Genomic DNA, 18,605 nt, shown 5'->3' on the forward strand with positions numbered 1-18,605 from the left:
GACACCAGGGGATCGACAAAATTTCCTCGTTACAATTAATATTCGCTACGTTATGGATGAGCAAAGTCCGCCTACTATTTTCACGAATGTCCGATACCACTATGCACAGAAAGTTTCATAAACGTGTGTCTGTTAAAAACGGAAGTTCGCGAGGAAGCCAGGAGCCTCGTGTCGCCAATTGGCGAGGCAGCTATTTAGACGGGGAACGGTAATTTCCGAGAACAAACGGCCGGCATAAATTAAACGAAACATAAAATGTATTCAGGTCTATCTGATCGATGCTCACGGAAATGGTGGCACGGAACGGGTCGACGGTTTCCATTGCACTCGCGGCTCGTGATGCGCTTGCATACTCGGCTGCGCTCGCTCCGTTCTTAGCTACCAGAGTCTGCCCTTTGCGAATACGTATACAGTGTTTCGTTTATCTAAGCAAAGTAAAATGTCTCGTGACGCACTGAGGTTACGAACAAAATTTATTTACAAAAATTGTTCGGTTCGTAGGGTACAATCGTACGATGTAATTTTTGTCGAGCTTGGAATAGTAAGGAGGAGGGACAATCAAAGTCGAAATAAGTTTTTCAAATGGAACTATATACTTTTTTTTTTTTTCATGGCCTGACAGCTTCTTTCGAAACGAATTCAACGGTATATCACATTATTTAACTTGCTGTTTTCAAACGTTAGAAATTACATTATAAACTTGTTACCTTTTGAGTAGGTAACTTGTCTTTTTATCAGCTACAATATTACAACAATAAAAATACTCCATCCCATAAAGAGATGCCAATGACCTTGATATTTGTTTAAAAATGACCTTAATTAAAAAATTATCCCACTCTTACATGCGGTCCTTCGTACAGTGTAACTTGACTCTGTTAATTTATTTTATTCAACCAAAAGTAACAAAGATATTTGGGTGTTACCACTGAAACGCTCCACCCTGTATATTCACCTACAGCCACGCATTCTCGCGTAGGCACGCGCTACAGCCCGCGGAATCGCGCGGTGCGAATGACAGAAGAGGGATGCGCTTTCGCACATTCGATGCATTTCGGTTCGCGGATCGAACGTCAACCGAGAAACGCCTGTGGAACGGTTGCCTTATTCAGCTTTCTCCTCGATGTGTGCAACTTATCCCTCTGCTCGCACCACCCTCTCCCCCTCCCCCTCGCCCTCGCCCTTAACCGTTCTTCTCTTTTCTTCCTTTCAACCCCTTTCATTCCTTTTCTTCCGGTACATCGCTGCAATTTATGGACTGCTTCAGGAAGGCGGCAAGATAGAGAGGACAGGGAGGGCCAACCCGATAAATCGCTGGCCGTAAAACGCGCTGAGATCGCAGAGGGAGGAGGGGTGGGGGTGGGTCTCAATCCTTTGCTTGACGAGGGCCGGAGCTAGAAATTGTATACCATTTTCGATGGAGGAATTCTTGTCGAGTAGAAAGGCTTCTTTCTTGTTCCCCTGTAGAGTCGCGCCCTACGGGTGATTGTCGTGTTCGATTGCTTGATTTTCGTCCCTGGATTTTCGACGAGTTCATTTTCTTCGGTAAACTTGCTGGACGCGTCGTGTGACGTCCGTATACTCCTCAGAGTGGAGTCCCAGGTAAAGCACTTGGTCTAACACTTGGAAAAATTATATTTTGGGTCGTTCTTCGTGGTGAAAAATTGTAGCGGAACATTGCGTAGGATTCTCGAGGAATGGGGAAGATTCAAAAGCCCTTTACTTGTTGGTTATATATATATATATTATATTAAAATCACGCTCACAATCATAAAATTGATGATTCGATATTCACTCGAATAGTCCTCGGGGACACGCAGATCTTGTTTGCATTTCATTTTTTCCGCCGACGTGCTAAAACTGCACTTTGAAAAAATGCAAAAAAATTCCATATTTTGACAGTTCTAGACCAAAATATCCCCTTAAGGATTCCTCGACGGAATTTTAAATAATTGTCAACATTGTGCACATTTTTTGGCCGCCTAGAGTGCCACACACCCCTTAACATATTTATACATTTTTCTGTAGATTAATTAATTAATCGTCTCGTAAAATAAAATTTCCTTTTTCTCCTTGAAACGTTCCTCCTGCGTTAGATAAATCACTGCGCTTACCACGAGCGTCGAAATTCTGGACAGCTGGACATAGAAAATGAAATTCTATCGATGGAAAATAGTCGAAAGAGAGGTTCACGACTCGTGGGAATGTTTCTGTATCTCCTGCCAGTGAACGTCGAACCTGACGCATTTGAAGACGATGCGCACCAAGGTCAGCCCTCAGGCTCAAGGCGATCGGGAAATATGCAACGCAACGTGGATCTTCCTTTCACGGGCGATCGGGAGGTGGAAGGTTAGGTTTGACTCATCGAGTATTTCGAGTCATTTACTTACCTGATAGCCGACATAATTTATCTACCTTCCCCCGGACATCTTCCTTTTATTGCAGTTAAATTGCGATTCCGTTTAAAGATAAACTGTTGCGTACTTCGCGCGATTATCAGTGTTTAAGGCTTTCTCGTGTCGCAACGGTCCCTGGAATCTCTGTCTAATAGATGGAAACTATGTGGAACGGTTCGCTCGTGCTTATTTACCACCGATTAGCGACTTAGAAATGAAGAATTCTGTTTAGGGATCGCCATTCGCAAGCCTGCCACGTGTTAACCTTATTTTGCCTCTTGGGATTTTTTAAATATAGTGCCAGTAAAGGATCTGTGTTCTATTTAGTGCATCGTTAACTTTGGATCCGTTGGAGTTTAATTTCGGTTTCGGAATTCATATTATTTGATACATTTTATTACATCTCACACGATGTCGGTCAGACCACGATAAATTTAAAATAGCGTTATTTGGAATATTATTATTCAATAAATATTATTTCAAATAACATATTGTTTAACTTTATGATTATTTAAAGTAATTGTTTGAAATGATTGCGATGTTGCTCTTCCAAATTATACCAGGCCTAAGTGTGTCCCACGGTTTCACCCGCGTGGAGTACTATTTATTTTATGTCGTTCAGGTTCGACTAATTATTCAACCGCGTGTTCCTTCGTGAATCAGTAGACGACTGTCTTTTGTTTCCCGTAACTTCAATGTTTCAATCTATATTTCTTATTGCGAGTATAACGACGCTACAACTTTATTTACAAATTTTGAAATTTATAATCAAAAACGTATTTTTATCAATATAAATCATACAATATAAATCACCATCATAAATCATCAGTGTAACAATTATTTTCTTTCGCGACAATATTAGATGAACCCAAACAGAAATTTCTTACGAATGAACTCGTTGAAGAAAGAGTGTTGGTCAAAGCATATTCTTACAAAGATTTCTTGAAATAAATCATTTTTGTTGCATATTCTTTTGAAGATTATTTCTTTCGTTACATTTTAAATAAATGACAATAAAATAATTCTTGGTTTAAAATAACTATTATTCCAGATGAGGTGATCTCATGTTCATTATGAAATAATTGTATTGTAAATAATAGTGCGAAATAAATTATTTCACATAGTTCCCCTTCACCGAGCTCTTCAATTATCGTAAACCTTTTACATTTCTATCGACTGCATGAATTTCTAAAGTCGTAGCTTTCCGTCCTCGGTAGCAATTGATGCATCATGAATTAGTTGCACTTTCCTGCAACATTTCCGCATAGGAAATTACAAGGTTACGTGCGTTAACGTGAACATACGTATGGTGCGGGGAGGAAACAAGTATCGGCACTATACATTCCAATCTCTGATTTATTAATCGCGTCATCGTCTCTTCAATTCAATTTTTTGTTCAAGGGGGGGCACTGCACATTTTTCCAAAAGAGAGTCGATTTCTTTTTTCACTGTTTTTAATTCAAAATTCACCTATTCTGGATTTACTGATGGTAATTTTATCATTTTTCGATAGTTAGTAATGGCAAAAAAAATTTGGAAAAAAAATGATCACATGATTTTCGTCATTAGTCAAAAGTATGTATTCACAGAACTGTAACGAATGAAGTGGAACAAAAGGAATATTCTCTCGATTAAACAAATAGTTTATTTGAATTGCGAGACGTACACTTGTTTCGGACACGTTCAAACAATTCCACGTTTCGTCGCAGCTGAAAATTATACGGCTGTAAATGAATTGTAAACACAACCAGAGATCAATTCGACGTCTGTTGGCATTGTTCGTTTAATTATCAGGCGCCAACCCAGACATTCCATACTGATAAGGAAATACCAGAGAATTATCTTTATCTGCGAGTACTTTTTATACGAAATGATCATTTTCTTCGTGTTACATCCTTCAGGCTCGTACAAGGACATTTAAAATAGATTTCGTGAAGTCAATGCCGATAAATTATAATTGAACGATATAATTAAAAACAAGGGAATAATTGGTAGAATGGAGAGAAGCCCCAGTTCTGGTTCTATTGAAAGAAATGATGCAATTGTTAATTGTACATGCACTGCTGGATCTAAAAAAAATTTTAAGGGCTACAGACGTAGTGTTCTTCGAACCATTTATCTTTCTCCATTGGTATTTTTTCGTAAACGCAATAATAACGGAGTTATGACTTGAAACAATTGCGTGAACCACCCTGTACAGTATAATTAGTTTTTATGAAAAACTGTTTGAAGGTATTGAAACCTCAAAAATACAACTGTTCGTATAATTTTGATATCCAGTGTAATTATTCTCCGCATCTATGAATTTTCTTTCCTACCGCAGACGCGCGAGATACTCGAACACCCTGTGTATCTATTCTCATTTTAGTCGGCAGTAGTTTGCGGCAGATGCGGTATGAAAACTTCCGAGATAGTCCTTCCCAATTTCTCTAGTCATCTGAAACAGTCAGTTCAATTGAAACTCTCCCGCCCGAGAATTGATCGGTCGTCCTTGCAAATATATTTGGCGTTAACCCGTCAGCGGGAATATTGCTGGAACGGTGAGAAATTTGCCATAGCGCACAGGATATGCAAGAACAGGGAACTTTATGCGTTGCATCGTGTGCATAAATCCAAGTTTGCAAGGGAGCCCTTCGTCCCTATCCGTATTAGATGGCTGCTAGACGGATATCTATGTGCTGGTATAGTCTACGTACATATGTGTTCTATCCTCCGTTATTCTCTTTTCGATAATATCGATCCTACCACATGGTCTTCCTCTACTTTTTCTCCTAGATTTTTCTGCTATCTTTTCCCTCCTCGCAAAGAAACAGCAAATAAGGGTCGTAGATTGCTTGTTTTTCGTTAGAAACCAAACGAACGAAGCGATTTTTCTTTTCTAATCATTAGAATTTTCTATTATAATATTAAAAGAAAATTAAGAAAATTAATTTAATAAAAAATTAATTTGAATAGAAAATTGTACTAGGGTAGTTTATGTTGAATAATTGATCTCTCTTTAAATTGCTTAGGTTAATTCGTGGTCCAAAAGTTGTTAGCAAAGGAGATCGAAAGTGAGAACTGAAATATTTAATCAAGATAAAAAATTGTAACGATAAATTCGAGTAAAAAAATTATTTATTAAATGCTTTCAGACAAATACCGTTAGAATTCCGTTAGAATTTTTTCTGGAAATAATGGTCAGATTGTGTAATATACTGATGGGTATAAATAAGAGCAACAACAGCTTATGCTCTAAATGTACAAAGTAATCCAACAAATATTTAATAATAGCCAGATAATAGTAATATTTAAAATTTGTACTCGTTCTTTAACGGTAAAAGTGTAAGAGATGTAATTAGACTGCGGATTTTTATTCATTTATAGGAAATGCGAATGCGAAAGAAATTACAAAATGCATATACATATAGTATGCAATAATATAAAAAAATATTGAAAGTAAAATTCCTATTATAATATTTGCAGAGAAAAATTAATTCTCACTTATGTTACAGTTTTGTAGGTACGCTTGCAAAGATTTTATTTTGGATAAAGATCCGCAGTCTGGATATAACGTACCGCACGTGGCCTAAGATTTTTGCATAGTACATCCCTCTAATCTTTATTCTCTAAATATCACAGTCGCATATATCATTTGTAAACTTTTTCTCATCTATGTTTCACTGCATTACATCGATTGTGGGGATTTTGCAAAAATATGCAAGGTAACTCGAAACTGCGAAAGAGGTGGCGTATTTTTTCTCCACAATTTTATTTTATTTTCCCTACTCGCAATGTTATCAAATGGAACAGTTTCGTTACTGACAGTGGTTGCGCATTTTTCTATCTTTTGGTGCATTTCGCTTTTGTTCGCTCGAAAATTGAGGTACTCTAAAAATATTCGGCTAGTGTGGACCATCAAAATTTCGCGGCAAATTTGTAAATTTCGTGCTTTTCGTGTCCGCAGGCGCGTATCCAGTACATTTCCTCATTTCGCAACCGTTAATTTCTCGGTTACAATTTCTGTAGAAAAGAAAAATAGCGGTGCTTTGTTCCGTGAACTGTAATCTCTCATTAAGCTCTGAAATAGCAGTAATAGAATGAAACGAAAATAATTCTTTTACGCAAAACGCGAAGGATAGTTGAATCAAAAGTGGACAGAAATATTATTATGAAAAATGATAGCAACGGTTAATTAACATGAATTATTTTTACCGGAGAGATTGAGTCGAGCGTACATTAAAATGGAATGATTTAGGTAATTACATTTATTTTAAAACTTAACCTTTGATTGCTGCAATATTTTCAGAACACCTTATATATAGAAATGTGACAACATGGTAGACTCGAGTAAATTGCAGACAATATCAGCAAACATTCGCTGATGAAAGCTACTAATTTCTTCCGCAGGTCTTCATACAGTCGGCCATTTTGCATCCGCCATTTTGATTTTTAAAATTTTGATTACAGACTCGTAATTAGCGAATTGAAAAACCCAGCGTACGAAATTTCATACAAATCTGATAACTTTTTGACGTACAAGTCGGCCATATTGGATCCGCCATTTTAATTTTTAAAATTTTGCTTACCTACAGATAATTTTGTTCCGCAACTTGCTACCGATTTTATCTTCCGAATAACTGTTCGTTCATCGAAGGAGAGGATGAACGTGCTCTCGTCGCCATCGAATAGCGCTCGAAAATTACCAGAGCTTTTGGTACGGTTTGTCGTGACGATGTTGAGAGTTTGATTGAAAACAATCCCTGTTCAGTGGGTTCGTGCACGGACTTCGAATCGAATCGATCGGATATATCACCGATGGCCAATAGGTCGTCGAAAATCGTTTCGTTGCGCTGATTTAGCCCTCGTTTTCCTCGTGTGCTGATACCTTCTCTGCGTTGATAGCTTATCGAGCAGTTTTTATCGTTTATCTGCGGTCCATCGATTAAAGAGTCAGCATTTATGAATTCATTGGCTCGGTGTCCGTGGCACTGCATTTGCTGGAGCGCGCGTGTTGGTTCGCCAGCAGTTGGTGTGTTAATTGAACGCGTCGTTTACGAAATATCGTTCGCGTGTCGATGAGATGTAACTACAAGCAGTACGAAATCGTTTCAGCTAATAATTTCGCGTGCGTTTGTTCGCACAATATTCAAATAAACTTTTAGAATGTTGCATGGCGTTTCGTACTAGACAAAATGGTAACGAATGAAGAGAGTAAGTTTTCAAATTGTGGAACACTCTTTACGGGTAAAAGAAATTTAATGGAATCTAGGCACCGGAATAAGGAACAATTCAGCAATTTATTTAACGAAAATTGGAATTTTCATATAAATCTAATAACTTTTTGGCATACAAGTCGGCCATATTGGATCTGCCATTTATTAAGATATATTTGAAATTACTATCGTCGGTAAACCCCGGTATACGAAGTTTCATACAAATCAGAACGTTCCTTATATTCGGTCCGGGTTTTCGAGTCATTTGAACCATTGTGCGTCGTTATGCTGTCTGGCACACATCGGTCAGAACGTACCGGTGCGACCGTACTTGTCAAAGGGTTAAGGATAACTGAAGACAGAGTAATTGAAAATAAAATAATAGATAAGAATTTTACGTTGACGTATCATTTATTCCTATTTTAAATTACGCGGCTCTTAGAATGAATAAGCCGGTGAACGGAACACGGGTTCGAATTATTTACGACTGAATTCTAACGCAAAAGATGCCACCTTTGTTCCACTTTCGTCCATTGCATCTACTCGATAGTACCTACTGTTCCATAGATCAATGTTATCCCGGTGTTCCTGATCGTTTAATAAAAGTCGCGACACACAGGACCGATCGGGAATAAACGGAATCGATATTCAACGCTGTCTGAAATTCGAAACTGAACTGTCTGGTACCAGAGGAAAGGGATCGCGTGTCCTCCCGTTTCGGGATGTGACTTAAATACTGAATAAAGGGCCGTGGATTATGCGACGCACGAGGCCACTTTGCGAACTAATCCAAATTCCAGAGTTATCCGGAATCGACTATGCGAATTCGGCATGGCGGCGTATCAACAAAGGGGATACTCTTTGTTTACTGAACGATGTCCACACGGAAGCATCTGAACGTTTAGTCACGTCGAATAATTTCCTATCGAATCCATTTCGAGGGTTTTAGACGTTGCACAGCGAGGTATTTCACCGATCTAGTTGGCCAAAAGTCGATTTCGTCGAACTCATCCCAGATAGAAATCAATTATTAACTCTTGAAATTAAGTATTCAGGGAATAATAGGCTGTGAATTATTTTTTTAACGCTGCTATAAAACGCGTACGATCCGTCGAAACTTTCCAAGTAAAAAAGTCCAAGTTTAAAATTTGTATATTGACAAACAATTAATACTAGCTTGTAGTTCTTTCTTAAGAAGCGTAAATATGGATTTACGTTTAAGAATTGCTGGTTAGCATTATCAACTTGCTAATCCGCAGAGAGCGAACCGAATCAGTGATTCACTAGACAGAATCAATCCTGATTCTGAGTTGTAAACTGTATTAGGTATCACTACCCTAAATTTGATATACGTATCGCAGTGCACGGTCACAAGGTACACCACAAACGATCGTTACCATCGGATCCTAATTAATGAACACATTCCGACTGAATAGCCAAATAATCAAATAGCTAGACACTGAAACAAGCTTGTTAAGCTAGGAAAACACAGTGTTATGCATTAACAATGAATGTACCCTTCGTGTAGGAATATTAATACTCTACAGAATGGTAATTCTAAGAAGACTCATTAGTTTTATGTTATAAAAAGTTCAAGATATTTATCCAGTCTTACAATAAATTAATGAGTCCATTCGTCCATTGTTTTATCGAAAATATTACAGGAAAGTTTTGAAGGAAAACTGTTAAACACGAGTCTTTGAGATTAAATACTTTAAATAACAAGAAAATTTGAAAAACTGAGGCTCCTGAGTACCTTTTATTTATAGTAACTTCGTAGCCCCTAATAGCCTCATAATTTGCTGTTGGGTACAGATTTGCCCTACGATTTATGATTAAGGAAACTGGGAATAGCCATGATCATTATAAATAGACTGCGGAAGTTTATGCAAATGCATATTTTTATAAGAAATAGTTATAAGAATGGGACGTAGACAGAAATTTGTTTTGAAATTAGTCGTCTACCAGGTAGGCAGCTGCCAATGGGCTCCATATACAGGGTGTCCCAGGCTAAGTGATACGGAGCACTAACTCCAAAACTATCGGCCGAATGCGAAATTTCAAATATGGAAATTGCATGGTAAAATGGGGCTCATGTTTCAGCGAGAAGGAATTTTTGTTAACTTTGTTATTTAACGAGATATGATGGCCAATTACAATTCTAAAATACACAATTCTAAAATACACAATTCAAAAATACACAATTCAAAAATACAATTTCTTGAATTTCGGAAATCGACGAACGTTAATCGTGCAATTTTCCAGGTGGCTTGCGCTTAATCCTCGTAGTTTGTGTACACGTACGAGCTTATGGTTCCATTATTCGGCCAGTCAAGATAAGAGATAGCCCTGCGACAGGTGTCAGTGTCCTCGGATCGTGCGACCCTAGTTAGGCTTCCAATAGAGTCACGTTAGGCCTGGCACGAGACTAGGTCGAATCTGGGATATATCCAACACATGGGTGAGTCTACCCTGGTGTCCGTTTCCATCGATTAGCCTAAGTTCACAGCTCAGTGCTTCTGGTCGGCCTCTGTGCCTTAGCTGAGACCGCAAGGGGTTGATATGCTCCAATTGGAGCATTTTTACGACGTGCTTAAAGATGCCCATTCCCTTTATTGACTGAACCGTACATAAATCGACAAAAGGCGAGGTTTTTTTTTTTAGTAGTAATTATAGCAAATAACATTAAAATCTTGCATGGCTGAATATTTTAAATGTCGATGTTTCGACCATCTCCGAGTGACCTTCTTCGGTGTAACGTTTTAAAAATAATATATATATATATATATATATTTATCTTTTTTTTAATTTACGTTGTAATTCTTGTATTGTTGTAATTCTTGGTCCGTTTGACCATTGCGTTTCACGCAGCCTGCGAATCTTGCGTCCAGCTTAGTCAGTTCCTGATGTATGAGGATTCGCAAATAGGTGGTTCGTCCGTATTGTTCGAATGGTTAGTCGAACTGACAGAGAGTCCAGGAGCCACGACAGGTGTCAGTGGCCTATGCACGTGCGACTGCATATACAAGGACCGCGCGGTGGTTGTTTTGACGCGGCTATCTGTCAAACATTCGTGGTTCGCCATAGTTCTGTCACATGGTCCACACAGGGGATCCTCGGGGCCCCACGGTGGATGATTAACCACGCTTAACCGCACCGTACGACATGGTTTACAATTAATCATTGCTAGCGATGCCACCATTTGTTTCCTGTTAACGATCCGTAGTTGTCTAGCACGCGTGAATAGCTGATTGTTGTCAAAGACCGCATTGGTTTGGGTTCGTCGTTTTACATAATAATTACACTCGACCTATACAGGTCGAGGTTGCAGGATATATACAGGTTGCCACATTTAAACTGGGCCACTTGAATGTATCTTCCAATCGCGACGATACTGTTGTAATATTCAACAAAGGCTTTATTAAAATATTAAATGTGAGTTAAGGTACACAATTCGATTTTTCGCTTTCCTCCTTTCCGGCAATTTTCGTGGAGTTACTGGCTTCGGTAAATCGATATCCCGAACCCTTCGATTTTCATTTTACCACGGATTTTCTGGTTATCGACGCTTCATCCGCTCCTCGTTTGGTGCTAAAAGTTTTACGAGAATCACTTCTTCGAACTCTCATGCGTTTACCTTGCTGCATCTTACCAACAATTTTCAGATGTCTCTCGAAGACTCTGGAAAACTATCTTCCACGCCAAGTTACAGGTAATTCTGTTAGTTTCGTTTCTGAAATGCAATCTTTACATTCGAATTATCTTTCCATCTTTGATGTTTTCATTTGAAGTGTTTAAGGAGTAAAACCACTTTAGGATTTTCAAAAAAATCGATTTTTTTTTTTTGCTTAAATGATACTTTAGGATGATACAAATAATGTCGCCTCCATTTCGTATGAAAATGACAATAAAAAGATTGTTTTACGTTCTTCAATGTGTGTTAAATAAACCATCTGAAAAAAAATTCTATTCCATTTGTCACACTCCCAGAATAAATCGTCATGTTCAAATCGTGCATGTTCACTTTCTGCATGCAAATTACGAGAAACAGAGTACGGTATGAATTAAAAGTCCTTATAGTTACCTTTAAGTGATATTTCTACTAATTGCACTTCTGGGAACAGCCGTCAAAGCCTTTCAGTGGATCGAAATGTAATGGCATACGACTTGAGACAAATGAGAGCATTAGGTCCTGTTACAACTCTAGTTTACCCTCCTTTTATTGAAGTTCCTACGCGGTTATTCAAGTCGTTTATCATTTACACTACCATTAAGGCAAATACAACTTCTTGATACTATCTGTGGTAATATATTAGGTTGTATCGAAAGTTATTTTCTGTCTCTTATCGGATATTAAGTGTCCTAATGTCTTCTTAATGTCGCTTTCACGATTTATGCTCTCTAGCATGGAACAATAGTAGTTTGAAGAGAGTTAGGTTAGAAAGCTTCAAATCGTTGGGGTAAAACAGAAAATTTCATTATTGTACTGAAAAATAATGGAGCATCTATCTATTGACATCTATTTGGGATTTGTGGTTTAAAACTTTCAATCATTCTGGACCTTTCGGTTTTGAAAAGAACGACCTAATCAAACAATTATAATTGGTTAAAGACTCAATGGGTCCGAAACGTTCCCAATCCATGAGTCTCGAAACAGAGAATCTAGGATGTTCGATTGGAAAACTATTGTACGAAAACCTATTGATTTAGATTTTGAAAAGAACGACCTACTCAAACAATTATAATTGGTTAAAGACTCAATGGGTCCGAACGCTCCCAATCCATGAGTCTCAAAACAGAAAATCAATAATGTTCGAGTGAAAAACTATTGTACAAAAACATATTGAGATCGATAACGTGAGACTCCAAACACTTCTGGACCCCTTGCTCTTCGTTAATTTTAGTACAAAAGGTTCATTGAGAAAGACCGTTTTAGAGAAAAAAATGATAGATATTTGACACGTAAGAGAAACACACACACGCTGTACAAGCAAACACGCGGGAAGCTCTTGTGAGAGTTGGTTTTGGTATGCGTGGAGAGTGAGTTAGATCGGTCTGCGTGTCAGGAAAAGATGTTAGAGTGAATCAAGTTAAAAAGGCACGTGCGGGGCATTAATGTTGTCTTAATATTCCAATCAATTATTAAATATATTAATCACAAAAAGTGTCCAAAATTCGTTCCACCTTCCCGCAGCTCTCACTCTCAATACTGCGCTCGCGAGAAAAGAAATGCCAGAACAAAAGAAGATTCACGAATTTTCTAGAATGGCGCGTAATTCGAACATTTCAACACTCTCGAAAGAAACCACGCTCAGTCAACCGTAACCACTAGAAGTCGCCTCCGTCTGCTGTTTACGGTCCTAAATTATCTCTGCGTACATCAGCCACGGGGACCATTCGAGGAGCCAGTTGCATCTCTTGCCGGTGCCGTCGACACGTGGAAAAGCTAGGGTGTCCCAACGAGATACGGATCCCGGCGTCAAGGGGTTAAAGCGTTCGCGTTTGCCTGGCGGTGTCTGTAGTTCCCGCGGGGATCAATACCAGCCCGTACTCGTTATTAAATCGCGGACATTACGAGCCGACGTTACAAGCGTGACAACTCGACACATCGCGCGGATATCATCGTGCGCGTGCACACGCACGGACGCCCGGCGGCGCTTGCGATCGTCGTTGAGAAGAAATACGACCGTTCGAAATTGCACTCAATACAGATTGCACCGATAAGTACACATGGCCGACACGTTGCTAAGGTGGCCAATCGAAGTAGTTCCCAACTCGGGCCGATTTCTTCTTACCAGATTCTCCTTATCGATCATTTTTCTCGGGAATGGTGGTGGAGGAAGCGCCAAAGTTGTTATAATAAAAGATAAAATTGGAATGAAACATTTTCGGGTATGGTATACTGTATTGATATGATAAAATATATTTTTTGAAGTCTTGTTATGTAAGGTGTCCACATGAAAACTGATAGGGTTATAACACGACGTAAGTTGGAATAAGTGTATTTAATAAGAAGGAATACGAATACATATAGATGTATTATACACAATCGAGCACGTGCTAGTAGTAACAGCTCGTGATACGGACTAACTTAAAAAACATCGCGAGAACGCGCGTAGAAGAAAGAACAGAAGACAATAGTTAACGACGCGCATCGCGGCGATCAATTCAGACTGAACACATAAGGATCATAAGAGCGCTTTCTCACAAAAACTTTACCGACCGAAAGTCTATTAATCTGCTTTTTGCTACGGCAAAAATACGTGGTAGTACTTTGTTATGTATTACTGGGATAACACGAGGCGTTATTACTGGGATAAAAGAGGCGTTCGAAGATTTCGAGGGGGAAAGAGGGGGACGGTATTGGTTTTTGTTTGTGTGGTGTTCGGAAGCTCATTTGTAGGCAAGATATAATATTTGTAAACGTACTAAGAAAAGAATTAAACTTAAATACGAATTTATTTTACTCTGTAGATATTATAATAGAAACTTTACTTTCAATCATTTTTGTATTATTGTGTGCAGATTTTGTAGTTTTTTGCACATAAAAATTTCCTACGAATGCGTAAAACACCGCGCAGCATTGATCACGCTTCATTGCTGATTGAATATTTTCGTAATGAATAGCACAATTATAAATTAAAATTGATAATAATTTAGTGGACAGAGCTGAAAAGAACTGTTGCTTTACCTTGAACAAAATTTACCAGAAATTTTGCTTGATTACGATACCTTCCTTCCTTTTTGACGGGACTGTAAAAAGGAAAGACGTGACGTGTACGATCCCTCGGAGTCGAAGACACATCTGCGAGTGGTATTCGCGGCAACACTTGAACACTTCTCGAGGGTTGAACCTTTAAAGCTAACAGCAGCCAGGGTCCGATTTGTTTCCTTCAAGACCGGATTCCTGAGCCGCGAGATTGCTCGTTTCGTTTGTGAAAATCCGATACACGGATTCCAGGGGTCGGAGGTGTGAGAGAGAGAGAGAGAGAGAGAGAGAGAGAGAGAGAGAGAGAGAGGGTGTTCTCCCCGCCCTTGGATTCCTTTTCCCTCGGATCAAACCCACCCCGAACGTGCACTGTCGATGTAAAGTATTCCTGGGAAAAACTGTTATTGCTCTCCGTGCCCTACATAGAAGTCGTGGTCCTTTTCGTGTTCAACTTCAATTTCCACTGTGCTGCTGGTGTTCGACTGATGAAACCCTCGTTGGAAGGAGTCGCTCCGTGTCCTTTACGGTGATACTGCTCCCTTCATTTCTTCCAGGCGTCGCTTTGAAATGGTGAAAAGTTGAACTCTCTTCGCGAAACGAACGTGTCACATCATTAGCTGATATTTTAACGCTTTCATCTCGACGTAACGAAACAGGCTGCGATGGAAGTAATGTATAATGTACAGCGTTCGAAGAAAATTATTCGATATTTACGTAGTAGATAGTCCAGACTACGCTAAGTAACCTTAGGCCTTGTGTACGTGAGTTTGGATAGAGAGAGTTAGATAGAGTTGTGTAGATGAGATCTAGATTTTAGACTCTAGATCTAGAGTCTCTAGATTTTGTGTTTACGTTTGGCCCGAGTCGAACGTAGAAAAGGACAGAGAGTGAAAGAGAGAGAGAGAGAGTTCCGAGGACAAAAAGTAGTGGCAGAAGCGTATTAATCGGTTAGGATCATAATTACACTTTTCGCTCGCCAAGCATAAAAGGGGGAAACCAACCCCAATGGTGGAACTAGTCGTCTTGCATTTATGGAGTCAATACAGTCTTGCACTAATCCAATTTTTACTGTATATGCATTTCTAGCACACTCCCGTGTCTCGAATCGCTCGTAAGTTGCCTTCATTTGGACAAGGCCTTAGGTGGGTCGAAAGCTCAACCATTTCTGAGATCACTGCACTGTACGTTTTATAAAATACGTTCGTGTTAATGGGCTCTACTTTATCACGCATTGTGACGGCTTGGATCGATATCAACTACGTCAATGACCCTCCAAAGAGTACAATTTCAGCGATCATTGTGCTCGTTGTAACACGATATGAATGAAATTTGCTTTTATCGACTCGGCACTTACGAGAACGGCTGGTACGGCCACATTTTTCTTTATCGTACTTCACGTATAACATAGTAACACACAAAGGTCCCAAGAAGTACTCTAAGGTAATTCAGAAACATGTATTTACGTAATAAACAATAAATATAATTGAAAACATTCCCTCTTGCGTCTCTTTTGCGTTTCTTGCGTTTTTTGCGATTCTCAAATTAAAAAATATGTAACATACCGGCTACGACTGAAACAAACATTCAAGTTATGGCACTGAATCGACGAACTTTTAATGTCGATAGAAAAAGTTATAGGGAAATTCCGCGCTATTTAAACTCCGCAGATCTCTCAATTCGACTGTAAAACAAGTCCCCATAAATGTTTTCCACACAATAAAGCGGTGCTTCGCGTGGAATATTTTCTCTGGGAAATATTTCATATTCAACGGATACTCGAGATACTAAACATATTGCCTTGATTCGGTGCTTCCCTTATTGGGCACTTGTTTTATAAATATTGAATTCCGGATATCGCGGATATTGGGACAGGATGTTATCGCGGTAGTAAAATTTCAGCGCAATACTTGGGCTCGCGGAACCGTAAAACACCGTGGGACGATGTGCACGCGAACGAAGCCTTATTTTTCCCAGAGTTAAACGTAGGATAACAATATATCCGCGGACGTGCACGCATTCGGCGCTGAAGCATGAAGTTTTACGCGGCGAAGTGTCGAGAAATGTTTGCTTTATTGGGAACTTCTACGAGAGTTTAAAACGTTTCAGCGGTTACGAGAGGGAATCAGGGAACTTCCGAAAGTTGAAATTGAAATAAAGAACACCGGGACAGCTTTCCCAGCAGTGGCGCGAAACTTTTCTCGCTAATAGTGGATTCAACGATGACGAATCGCCACCTGTCGTCCGTCGCCGCTCGTATGAAAAATTAGGAAGGCTCGCGAGTGGAAAATAATAAGGGCCAATATGTGTCAGTCTTGTGACTAGCACTATTTATTACTAGAGGTGAAAATTAACGAACTTCACTCTCACGCGGATCAACAATTGCTATAAAATTTAAACTATTGAGGTACGAACGAAAAGAAAGACGTTTCCGGCGGGTACAAACGATTTTCAAGAATTTTTGTACTTTTACTCGATTGTTCCTAACTCCGGTAGTTATCCATAGATTTTCTTCAACGAAAGCTTGTTTTCTTCGTAAAAGTGCGATCTATACGTAAACAATACAAAACTGGACATAATTTGACAGTTTCTATTTTTGCATGGTGATGAAAGAAATTTTCGTGCTCTAGTTTAGCCGAAAAAATCGAAGTTCTCGTATATGTTGGCTCGTAACACTTAAACTATTGAACCAATTTCCAACAATATTACAAGCAATTGTTGGAAATTTGATTACCTTTAATATGGCATCTTGCACGATCAAATCGGTCGTTTCTAACTCGAGATATGGCCTAAAATGTGAAGGTATCCCAGAAAAAAGTCGAAAAAAATTCAAAAATTGATAGAAAAAAAACCTATCCATAGAAACACTTTTCAAAAAATTTACAAAAAATCGTAGCATTGGATGTACATTTTGGCTGTAAATAAGAAACGGGACTCGCAGCCTGAACTAAAATGATGATAAATAGTATTGATTTCGAGACTTATGAGTATCGATCCTTATAATAGAAAATTAATCCGCTAGAATGATCCAGCGTATTTATTAGGATGGCGAAATCGCGATACGCCGGTATAGAGAGAAAGGATTCGTAAAATTGCATTTGGCCAAATTGGATTCTGGCTTATCACAATATAACGCGATTAAGCCGCCGGAGTACGCTTTCAGCCCGAAGCCGAAGCCATCGCAGTCGAATTCATCAGCGCCGCTCAGAGACCGCTCGAATATCGAAGAGATCAGCAATGTATTTTTCCTGATCTCTTGTCTCTTCTGCAGATTTGATTTCCCGTTCTATTTTATTAACAATAGAATTTTAATCGAAACACGTACAATTTATTAATTCGATCCCTTCTCGATAAGAAACAGTTTTTAAATAATTTATATCGTCGTTAGTGTTTTCCTCTCAAAAATTACTTTTTAAGCTTCGTACACCACGTGTAATTATGTTTATTGCGCGGTGATATAAAGTGATCGTAATTAAATAATCTAATGAAACGTGTATTGTCGTAGTGACTGATTTCTATCTAGGTGGTTACTTTGGCGGTAGTAGGCTATTATTACTTTCTACCGAAGAATTAAAATATTTAGAATCTACAAAAACATTTACCTAATTAAATCATAATATGAGATAGTCTTACACGTATCACCAATTGAGTACGTGCATAATTTTTCCTTGCAAAATGAATAATTTTATTTTTTCCATCAATTTCGAACGTACTTGTTAATTATGACTAATTACAAAATCGTTTTCTTTGCAGGTAAGCAGTGTTACTGTGATGATTAATAGTCTGACTGGAGGAGACGGGTGTAATAGGAAAAATGATTAACGAATTCATGAGGTAACTTCTCCAAACACTAATACTTTATAATTGTTTCTCAACTAAATATGGCTTTGGACCTTCTGCAGCTCTCGTATCTACTTCTTTTCTAACAGTTATAATTAAAGAGCAACTCTAAAAAAATGAGCTCGTAAATAGCAATAGATACACAATATGCACCAAGTGTATCATACACTTTTCTTACTGAAATTATGAACGCTTCCGACATTCGAGGGAGAATATAAGACTACGGAAAAGGAAGTTAAATCGTAAGAGCAGCGTGGTAGATGAGGAGCGATCGCGGGCGGCTTTAGGCGAAGCACGTCGGATTAAGCAACGCTGCACTTGCGCGTGTTAACGACATCTTACTATGTATCGAGCGGCTCGATCTGGCCGTGAAAAATGACGCCATTTACGAGCACGATCTGGTGCAGCTTGGGGGATAAGTCCCGAACCGATACGTAAACTCGCTGAAACTCGAGCGAGGGTCATTCGTTC

General features: G+C 38.9%; 1 protein-coding gene across 8 annotated transcripts in view; it reads left to right on the top strand.

The window, feature by feature from the left end:
• Nucleotides 1–18,605, top strand: part of LOC128886370 (putative polypeptide N-acetylgalactosaminyltransferase 9) — a 407,410-nt gene that overhangs the window by 46,779 nt on the left and 342,026 nt on the right. For 2 of the 8 annotated variants that reach the window (XM_054141196.1, XM_054141246.1), the window contains exon 2: nucleotides 18,048–18,128. The exons of 5 other annotated variants lie outside the window; for them this stretch is intronic. The gene's annotated coding sequence lies outside the window, so the exon portion shown is untranslated. Of the gene's footprint in view, nucleotides 1–9,853; nucleotides 10,050–18,047; nucleotides 18,129–18,605 lie in introns of all 8 variants that reach the window. One more of the 8 variants, XM_054141206.1, reaches the window with a different exon arrangement.

The sequence above is a fragment of the Hylaeus anthracinus genome, unplaced genomic scaffold, assembly GCF_026225885.1.
Source record: "Hylaeus anthracinus isolate JK02 unplaced genomic scaffold, UHH_iyHylAnth1.0_haploid 0, whole genome shotgun sequence".
NCBI classification, from domain to species: Eukaryota; Metazoa; Arthropoda; class Insecta; order Hymenoptera; family Colletidae; genus Hylaeus; species Hylaeus anthracinus.